The sequence below is a fragment of the Neofelis nebulosa genome, chromosome 5 (assembly GCF_028018385.1).
Source record: "Neofelis nebulosa isolate mNeoNeb1 chromosome 5, mNeoNeb1.pri, whole genome shotgun sequence".
Classification (NCBI taxonomy): Eukaryota; Metazoa; Chordata; class Mammalia; order Carnivora; family Felidae; genus Neofelis; species Neofelis nebulosa.
The window spans coordinates 73,093,210-73,104,642 of record NC_080786.1 but is presented as its reverse complement, the minus strand read 5'-3'; the positions used below and the strand labels follow the sequence as shown (position 1 = coordinate 73,104,642).

The 11,433-nt window shown below is 35.9% G+C and overlaps 1 long non-coding RNA gene across 1 annotated transcript in view; it reads left to right on the top strand.

The window, feature by feature from the left end:
* Positions 1-5,372, top strand: part of LOC131512218 (uncharacterized) — a 35,563-nt gene extending 30,191 nt beyond the window's left edge. Inside the window, exon 5 of the long non-coding RNA XR_009262031.1 lies at positions 5,223-5,372. This is a non-coding gene — a long non-coding RNA (uncharacterized LOC131512218). The remainder of the gene's footprint in view (positions 1-5,222) is intronic.
* Positions 5,373-11,433: the final 6,061 nt, after the last annotated feature.

Here is an 11,433-nt window from a genome sequence, read left to right as displayed (position 1 = left end):
AGAGTGTCGTCTCTAAATCTCTGTGTTGGTGATGTAGCTGATTTTACAAAGACATTGGCCAAGATCCTGGAAGCTGGAATGGACTAAAGGGTCAGGGTTAAGACAGTATAGTATAAAAAGAACCAGAAAAGAATCCTATATTAAGTAAAACTAAAGTTAAATATTCAAGAGACCAAGTTCAAAAGACCATAAACAGGATCAAAATTTGGGCAGCCAAATGGTAAGTTTTCAGACATACAAAGATCAACCAGAGTAATAATATTTAGAAACCAAGAATAAAGGGGTGATTAGTGTGACCAACTTCCATATATCAACAACTTGGCATCCCATTATGGATGATTCAAAGAAACCTTTATTCTAGGACTCGTTTAGTCTCAATACTAAGTTATAACACTCCTGAGAACTCTACCCAATGCCATGTGTATTGAGAGTCTTCTCCATTCAAACTGGTAAGAACATGAACTATTCTCAGCCTTTTGTGAACTCCAGAAAGCATTTGGCCTATTGTTTTTTTATTCTTCTCTCCCTGGCCTCAGTGAGTTTCCTCTCATGCATGTACAGATTAGTACTCAGCCAAAGACTTGAGGAGATATCTCTGCAGACCTCTGGAGCTCTCTCTCAGTGAAGTTCCCTCCTCTCCAACACTCTTCCCACAAATTCTAGCTGCCTAGACTTTCTTAAACTGATCTATCACTTCAATACAATAAGATCACCAGAGTCAGCTTTGGATACCCCTCCCTGTACTGTGACTTGGAAACTACCTCCAGGATGAAAATTGGTATAATCTTAAACCTTACCTCATTTATCTTCTCTAAGGGTTTATGGTCCTGCACTATCTTTTTTCCAGTATCTTTAAATAGTTGTTCCATATATTTTCTTTGATTTTCTAGTTATTTATGATGCAAAGGCAATTCCTGTAGCAGTTCCTTCTTATGGGAGGGAGTAGAAGTCTTAATACACTTTAAAAACAAGTCAGCCTTGGGGCACCTGGGTGGTTCAGTCAGTCAAGCACGTGACCCTTGATCTCAGGGTTGTGAGTTTGAGACCCACGTTGGGTATGGAGATTACTTGAAAATAAAAATCATAAAAAAAAAAAAAAGTCTGCCTTCACTTTCTGTGGTCTGCATTCATCTGAAGAGAAATCTGGTTGTTAAAGCTCGAGTTGATGATTTCATGTACTTTTCTTGACCCCTTCTTCAGTTCGGAGTCTATGTGCAATGCAAGGATCCAGAAGCTCTGATCCAGTTTGGTGTCCTTAGTTTTTTCCTCTCACCTTCAAAAACGGCCCCTCAATTCAGATAATTTCTCCCAGCTCTACTCCTTCCTATCCAACATTCTAAACTCTCCTGACTTTATTTTAATGTCTCTAGTTCCCATCCCATGCCATGTTCCTAGTCTCTACTTCTCAGATCAATTCTTTCAAACTGATACACCTTTTGACCTATCTTCCTAGCCTAAGTTCTTTCCTTACTGCTTTTTCAAATGCTACACATTACATTACAAGTGACGTAAAATCCAACTCAAATTAACTTTCATGAAACGAGGTGTTTATTGACTGGTTGAAGTCTGGTGGTGGGTCAGGATTCTGAGTCAGTTGATTCAGTGGTTAAAAGATGTCCCCACACTTTTATTTCCAACTTCACTGAGGTATAATTGACAGATAAAAATTGTATATAGTTAATTGTATTAATTATATATATAATTATATATAATTGTATATATGTATATATTGTGAAACGATTACCACACTCAAGCTAATTCACCCATCAGTCTCCTCATATAGTTACCATTTGTTTTTGGGTGTTGATGTGGTGAGAACATTTAAGTCTACTCTTGCTCTTTCTTCATTTTCTCTTGCATGATATCAACTTTAATTCTAAGGCCAACCTCACTCATTGTAACAATATGGCTGCAGTACTTCCAGGCTTCTTATCTGAACAAAACAGCCCAGAAGATGAGAAAGATAAAGATTCTTTCTCAGATGTTACTAGAAAATATTTTTGCCAGTACCTTTGGCTCAAATCAGCCCGTGTCACTTCTGAACCTAAATCTTGACCAGGTGACAGAATAATGTTGCTGCATATGCAGCCCCTTCCCTAGAGATAGGAGTGAAGTCAAATTCCCACAAATACATGGGTTGGGTCAAAGAGTAGATAGTCAAATGAAAATAAGGTGACCAAGAGGAGGAATAGATGTTGAAGACTACACCCTGAACTTTGCTCCTCAGAGCTCCCTTGGCTCCATGTTCTGAAATTCAATAACCATATTCAAGCCTCTCTCATACAACTTCAGAGCCTGACCCCAGCCCCAGGAAGCACTCATAGCCATTGCTTACTCAGCAGGTAGGTTTTAGAATAAATAATATCCTGGAAATAAATTTATTTTGTGACTTTATTTCTCTATATGAAACTATATATATCTTCAGTGTACTATATATCCTCACTGAGCTGAAGCAATTTCAAATACTTAAACCAGTACTTGAGTATCTTACTTACTCTAGCTCTGCCTCTTAATAGGTGTGTGACCCTAGGTAATTTACTGGTCTTCTATGTGACTCATTTATCTCATTTGTAAAATGGGAATAATAATTGTACTTACTTACAGAATTTCAGAATAAAATTAGCTTAAATGTATTAATACACATAAAACACTTGAAATGTGCCTTAATATAGGAAACATTCAATAAATCTTTATTATTTCTTTGTTATTTCATATTATTATTTTTAGTAGTAGTAATACTATTAGTATTGGTATTTCAATATGTGACAATATACAGGTCTATTCATGATGTGATTCAATTATAGACAATTAATCTTCCTATATTTATCCCGCAAGCATATCATCCCTTTATCATCTCAAAACGTATACATAATACTGTCCCAAACCATCCAGGCCAATTTTGTCTCCCTAGAAACTTGTAAGTTAAAATAAATTATGTTGATGTGGACAACACATAAAAGGGCTTTTTTGGTTAAACAAAATGATCTATAAGAATTATCAAAAATTAATTTTAATATTACAGAAAATGAATAATAAAATATATGAGTGGTACATTCCAAGCATGTCATGATGATGGGAAAACCTTCACACACTTCTAGTATTTGAGGTAAATATTCCTGAAAAGGGGGGGTTTCCAATAAACTGAGATGACAGAAAAAAGGCAGTTTGATGAGTAATCAGGGGAATCAGATAAGCCAAATTGGGACAAAGATGGTAAGCCAAAGTAACAAATATTTAAACTGTTTGGTTTTTGGGGGCGCCTGGGTGGCTCAGTCGGTTGGGCATCCGGCTTGGGCTCAGGTCATGTTCTCACAGTTCGTGGTTCAAGCCCTGAGTCAGGCTCTGTGCTGACACCTCAGAGCCTGGAGCTTGCTTCCAATTCTGTGTCTCCCTCTCTCTGGCCCTCCCCTGCTCACACTCTGTCTCACTCTCTCAAAAATCAACATTAAAAAAAATTTTTTTTAACTGTTTGGTTGTTTTGTTTTTTTTGTTTTTTTTTTTAAGAAAGGAAAAAGGAAAGGGAAAGAAGGGAAAAGGGAGAGAAAGGCAATAAAAAAACATCTAGCGGGGAAAGATCTGGGTTTGTTTCCTGAAACTGCCACTTACCAGCTATACACTCTTAGGCAAATAACCATTCTGATTCAATTTATTCATCTTTAAAATAAGAGAAATAATAGTACCTACTTACTATTGTCTTTCATCATTCTAGCATTTTAACATGAAATGAAAAAGAGCACATTTTATAATCTATGGAATCTTAGAATCAATGAAATGTGGTAATACTATGATAATCATTAAATAAGATTATGCATGTTGGGGCGCCTGGGTGGCGCAGTCGGTTAAGCGTCCGACTTCAGCCAGGTCACGATCTCGCGGTCCGTGAGTTCGAGCCCCGCGTCAGGCTCTGGGCTGATGGCTCGGAGCCTGGAGCCTGTTTCCGATTCTGTGTCTCCCTCTCTCTCTGCCCCTCCCCCGTTCATGCTCTGTCTCTCTCTGTCTCAAAAATAAATAAAAAACATTAAAAAAAAAAAATTTAAATAAGATTATGCATGTAAAGCACCTAGCACAGTGTCAGGGCAATCTCCTTAACTTCTCTGGCTACACTTGTATTCATTTTCGTAAATCAGAAAACCGAAAGTTATTCCACCTAAAAAAAAGTGGTTTTCCCAGTGTATAAAATAAATTCTGAAGGATATAAAAATGTCTACTAATCATAAATAAAATTAAATCAACAAGAACTAAGGAACAAAACTCTAAAATTGACTGTAAAGAGAAATAACAATCTAATTCCATTTGAAATAAATAATATAACCTCAAAAAGCAAAAAGAAAGAAACCAAAGAACTGGGACTATATGTCCTCAATCTAAAGACAAAATGTATTGAAAAAGAAAAAAAAAAAATAATCCAAGTAACTTCAGAATGAAGTAACTAATCTAGATCACTGGCCAAATCTAGATCACTGCCTGCTTTTCACACATAAAGTTTTATTGGAATACAGCCATGTCCTTTTGCTACTTATTTTTTATGGCTGAATTCCCACCACAGTGGCAGAGTTTAGTAGTTGTGGCAGAGATTATATGGCCCACAATGCCTAAAATGATTATTATCTGGCCCTCTACAGAAAAAGTTTGTTGACCCCTGTTTTAGAACACAATTGTGATGGTTAATTTTATATGTCAACTTGACTGACAAGGAGGTGCTCAGACTAAACACTGTTTCTGGGCATGTCTGTAAGAGTATTTCTAGATGAGATTAGCATTTGAGTCCATGGACTCAGTAAAGTAGATTGCCCTTCTCATCATTCAAACTCTTGATGGCCTGAATAGAACAAAAGGCAAAGGAAAAGGAATTATCCCCTTTTTTCCTGCATCATTGTTTAGCTGGTATATCTCAGCTTCTCTGGCCTTTAGACTGGGATTTACACCACTGGCTCCCCTGGTTCTTGGTCCCTCAGACTTGAACTGAATTACACCACTGGCTTTCCTGGGTCTCCAGCTTGTATATGACAGACCATAGAACTATTCAGCTTACATTACTGCATCAAATAATTCTTCATAAGATATATGAACCTGTTTCTCTAGAAAACTCTGACTAATACAATACATAGACTGTATACTTAAGGATTAAGATAAAAAGATCAACAATCTTGAACTCTATTTAGTAGTTTTCATCATAGTGATATGAAGATAATAATTCTGAAACTATATTTTATGTATTATAGAAGTGACCAAGTGAGTAAATATTGAAGTTATTGGGAACCATAGTTCTCACTGCTGGAAAAGAACGATACAAATATGGAATGAGATAACGCTTAGATGAGCCATCAACCTAGCTGCCATCAACCTAGATCCATCTGCAGAGATCCTAAAAGTGATTAAGTCCCTAATAGCAATTAACATACCACTGCCTAGATCTTGGTTTCTAAATATCATTCCCATATGAAATGAACCAGAACTCTTTAGAGAAATGGCAGATTCCTCAGCAGAGGCAAAAAATAAGATGAGACTGGAACATCTATCTCATTGTGCAATAAAGTTAAAATTGCTCAAAAATTGATGGGACATGCTAAAATAACCAAGAAGCCCACTTAAAAAATGTTCTCACAGGAAAATCTTGGAAATTTTTTAAATAAAAAATAATATCTGGAGAAATAGCTGATTCTAAGGGCTAGAGAGGGAAATTACAAAATTAGTCTGGACCATTTTTATTTGAGTATAGTTGACACACAATGTTACATTAGTTTCAGGTATACAACTTAGTGATTTGACAAGTTTGTACATTACACTATGTTCACCACAAGTATAACTACCATCTGCCCCATTACATTACTATTACAGTATCATTGACTATATTCCTTATAGTCTGCTTTTTATTCCTGTGACTTACCTATTCCATAACTGGAGGCCTGTCTCCCACTCCCCTTCACCCATTTTGCCCAACCTCCCACTCCCCTCCCCTTTGGCAAGCATCAGTTTATTCTCTGTATTTATTAAGTCTGTTTTCTGTTTTTATTCATTTTTTAGATTCAATTTATGAATGGAATCATATGGTATTTGTCCTTCTTAGTCTGACTTATTCCACTCAGCATAATACCCTCTAGGTCTCAACCTCATCCTTTTTTATGGCTGTTTAATATTCCATGGTGTGTGTGTGTGTGTGTGTGTGTGTGTGTGTGTGTGTGTACACCACATTTTTCCTTTTTAAAAATTTTTTTTAATGTTTATTTTTGAAAGAGAGAGAGAGAGAGAGAGAGAGAGACAGAACACGAGCAGGGAAGGGGTAGAGAAAGAGGGAGACACAGAATTCGAAGCAGGCTCCAGGCTCCAAACCGTCAGCACAGAGCCCAACGTGGGGCTTAAACTCACGAACTGTGAGATCACGACCTGGGCTGAAGTCGGACGCTTAACCAACTGAGCCACCCAGGCACCCCAACACCACATTTTTCTTTTCTATTCATCTACTAATGGATACTTAGGTTGCTTCCATGTCTTGGCTATTATAAATAATGCTGCAATAAACATAGGAGTGCATATATCTTTTTTAGTTAGTGTTGTTGTTTTCCCTAGCTAAATACCCAATTATGTAATTATATGTATACTGGATCATATAGTATTTCTGTCTTTAATTTTTTGAGGAACCTCCTTACTGTTTTACAAATGGCTGCACCAATTTATATTCCCACCAACAGTGAATGAGAGTTCCTTTTCTCTACATGCTCACCAACACTTGTTTCTTGTGTTTTTGAGTTTAGCCATTCTAACAAGTGTGATGTGACAGCTCATTGTGGTTTTTATTTGCATTTCTCTGATGATGAATAGAGTTTGGGCATCTTTTCATGCATCTGTTGGCTATCTGTATGTGTTCTTTGGAAAAATGTCTATTCAGGTCCTCTATCCATTTTTTAATTGGATTGTTTGTTTTTGCAGTGTTGAGTTGTTTTTGTGATGCCCTGAAAGTAAGAAACTGCTGAGCCAGAAAGGAACATGTAAAAAAAGACTCAGAAGCCAAACTGAAAGAAGTATAAATGGCTGAAACAGGAATAATTTGAACTTCAAAATTAATAACATAGTATTGAATTATAACCCAAAGTATAAAATAAGTAGGCATGAGTTAATACTGATATAAATGATTTAATAAATAAATATATGGGAGCAAAGGAACAAATTTTCATTACACATGAACTCTAAACAATATATGTAGATATCCCCCACTTTAAGAAGTAGAACTTAATTTAAATTCCTTTGAGTGGGGTGCCTGGGTGGCTCAGTCAGTTAAATGTCTAACTCTTGATTTTGGCTCAGGTCATAATCTCATGATCTCGGGAGATCAAACCCCACCTCAGGCTCCGGAATGACAGCACTGACCCTGCTTGGGATTCCCTCTCTCCCTCTCTCTCTGCTTCTTTCCTGCTCATGCTCGTGCTCTCTTAAAATAAATAAATAAACATTAAAAATAAAAAATAAAAAAATAAATCCCTCTGAGTGTGGGATACCTTCAAAAGAATACTGTCTAGCTTCCAAAAAATAAAGAAAGGGGAAAACAGAGATATCTGGCAGATACTATCTTAACCAAATGATCAAAGTTAAAATCATCAGTGATAAGGCAAGTTAATATCATGTACCATCTAATATAATGCAATGAGAAGAATATCCCTGTGGTATTCTTCCCCAAAACCCATAACCCCAGTCTAATAATGAGAAAATATTAAACATACCCAAAGTGAGGTACATCTCACATCTACAAAGTACCTGACCAGTAATCTTCAAAACTGTCGAGGTTATGAAAACAATGAAAGACTGAGAAACTATCACAGATCCAAGGAAACTAAGGAAACATATAGGCTAAATGAACTGTGGTATTCCAGGATGAATTCTGGAACAGAAAAAAGAATACTATTGAAAAAACTCATGAAAGGTAAATAAAGTCTCTAATCTAGCTAATAGCATATTCCAAAGTTAAGTTTTTTAATTTTGATAAATATATCATGTTCACATAAGATGTTAACATGAGGGGAAACTGTGAGAGGGGTATATAGGAACTCTCCCTATACTGACTTTTCTATTTTTCTATATACTTAAATTATTCCAAAATAAAAAGTTTATTTAAAAAAAATGATAAACAATGATAACCCACTTAAGAAAATAAGAATGAGGGGCGCCTGGGTGGCGCAGTCGGTTAAGCGTCCGACTTCAGCCAGGTCACGATCTCGCGGCCCGTGAGTTCGAGCCCCGCGTCAGGCTCTGGCTGATGGCTCGGAGCCTGGAGCCTGTTTCCGATTCTGTGTCTCCCTCTCTCTCTGCCCCTCCCCCGTTCATGCTACGTCTCTCTCTGTCCCAAAAATAAAAATAAAAAATAAAAAATAAAAAAAAACGTTGAAAAAAAAGAAAATAAGAATGAAAGAGTACATACTGATAGTATAAGTGAATGAACAAATGAATAGGAAAAAAGGAAAAGCTCTAACTGCAGAATATCAATTAATAAATGTAAAAAGAATGGCAGAGTTAGGAAATTCCATTTTACAATCATCATAAAAATAATAAATTCAGGCAAGAATCAGAAAAGGATGTTATAACTATTGAGAGAGACTTTAAGGATAAAAAGATACACAATATTAGAGAAACGCATATCAGTTACTAATTTCAAAGGTAAAAATGGTTAATATTACCAATAATAGGACAACTGACATCAGGTACCTCCTGATATGATGCACTAAGGTGGACACAATGTCGCTTATATAATTTTCCTATCAAAAATTCATAATCTAGATTTACTTATGAGGAAACAACAGTCAAACCCAACTGAGAGTCTGTAAAACAACTGGCAGGTAGGGGTGCCTGAGTGGCTCAGTTAGGTTAAGCCTGAATCTTGATTTTGGCTCAGGTCATGATCTCATGGTTGTGGGATCAAGCCCAGCCTGGAATTCTCTCTCTCCCTCTCTCTCTGTCCCTTCCCTGTTCGCATGTGCACGTGCTCTCACTCTCTCAAAATAAATAAATAAACTTAAAAACAAAATCAGCAGGTATGTTCCAAAAATAATAACATGAAAGAAAAAGAAGGATTAAGGAACTATTACAGGAAACTATAGAATTATAACGACACGGTGTAGTGCATAATCATGGATTTGTTCCTGGGTTGTAAAGAAAAAAATGTTACACTGTCATTGATTCAAGGCAATAAACCATTCAATCTACATCAATTTTTAATTGAATCAGTTAGTTCTACCATACATGATTCAGAAAACAGAACCAGACAATCATGCTGAAAAATTAGTATGACTTCTGCTTTTAGGAATTAACACTAAAGAAATAAAAATATTTCAAATAGTTAACAATGTGAGCATATTTATTATAGCATTATTTATAAGAGCCAATATTTTGAAAATAATCTAAATGCCCGTATTGTAACATGTTTTAGGTTGCAAATGACCAAGAACTCAACTTAAAAGGGTTTAAACAGAAAGAAACGTTATTTGTTGGCTCTTATAACTGAAAAATCTCCAAGAGAAGAAGATTTTAGGGCTATCTTCAGGTTTCATTAATGCCACCAACACTCATCCTTTGATTCTGCTTCATTTTTTTTTCTGAAGGTCAGTTTCATCTTCTAACTGGCCCACTTAATGGTTATTATTTGAATACACCAAACAGAGTATGAAAATCTTATTCCCAGAAGTTCTGACAAATGTCTTCTTAAATCATACTAGCTCTAACATGGCTACATGTCCACCCTGAACCTGATCATATGGCTTTGCTAGAGTAATCTCACCCATAACATATGGCTAAAAATTACATAGTGGGAGTTTACCAAAGAAATGCAGAATACAATTACTACTAAGAGGGAGAATTGATACTAGGCAACAGACACAGGCATCTCCCATGATGTCCAGGATTAAGCCACTGCTCAAATATAGTATGATACATCCATTAAAATTAGGTTGAAGAAGATTATTTTTTTTACATGGAAAGATTTCCACAATATATTGTTAAGATAGGAGAAAGCAGTAACTAAAAGAATAAAATTATTTACAACATATTAATAGTGGAGTTTATAAATCCTCTGAACTTAGAAGCAAAATTCTGTGTGAATAAGCCATTTAGTATGGATATGCTTCATAGTAATTATCTGGTTCTCAAAGGGTTATAGTTCCCAAAAAAGCAAAGAATGAATGACAAGGGTCCCTTGCAATTTTGAAGAGGAGGAAACTGAGGTTCAGAGGGATTAAATGCCTTCCTCAATGTCACAACAATCTGCTAATATCAGAATAAGGCAAGATTCCAGTCTTCTGATCCCTGAACAAATGCTCTTTCCATGTTGCCACACTGCCTTAACTTAGCTCACTGGGCAGTATGGTCCAGGTTGCAACTTCTTTCAAATTAAAATTTTATTAAAAGTTGAGAACTGGATAAGCTTTTCTATTTTCAAATGTATCACAGAAGTTCATAATGTGAAAGGAAGAAACTAAAGAAAGCAATTTTTCTCAAATATGGATCCACTGACCTCTTAGAAATGTGCACCATAGACTTATTCCCAAAAGTCAACAAGTTCCTTATAGCAATATGTTTATGTCTGATTTATAATAATCTAAAATTAATATTTCAAATCTATATTGATACTCCTAGTAGAATATAAGCTCTCTGAGGGCTGAGCTTTTTTTTTTCTTTTTTATTCCCTATTTACCCCCAGTGCCTAAAACAGGGTCTGAAACATATAAGTATCTGACACATGAATTACTAATGAACAAATCAACTCATAACTAATTTCTGCCACATAAGTCCATTACACATGTTTGTGTCATGTTCACACTGGCACTAAGGTGTCCTGTTTCTATTGTTAAAAGCTAAAGAGAGGCTCCTGGGTGGCTCAGTCAGTTGAGCATCTGACTTTGGCTCAGGTCATCATCTCACAGTTTGTGGGTTCGAGCCCAGTGTCGGGCTCTGTGCTCACAGCTCAGAGCCTGGAGCCTGCTTTGGATTCTTGTGTCTCCCTCTCTCTCTGCCCTTCCCCTGCTCACACTCTGTCTCTATCTGTCTCTCTCTCAAAAATAAAGATTAAAAAAATTTTTTTTTAAAAGCTAAAGAGAAAAAGAGAAAGGTAGATTCAGTAAGTAAATGATATGCTTGCACTTACTTGAGACCAAATAATATCTCAGTTTGCTGTACAAATGAATAAAAGAAATTGGTTAAACAGTTGAGTCATGACTGGGCACTATTAATTAGATATGCCAAATTAAAACAAACTTACCCCATAACAGACAGTATCAAACACAACTTTCAACAGATGGATTTGGTTTCAGCAAACAACATCATCCAATGTATTAAATTAAAATTTTTGCTTGTTTATGCTTAATTTATTGATTCCCTTCAATTTTGTAGAAGCTACAAACATAAGAAATCTATGCCTAATTTTATATTCTTAAACTTTTACATACTTCACAA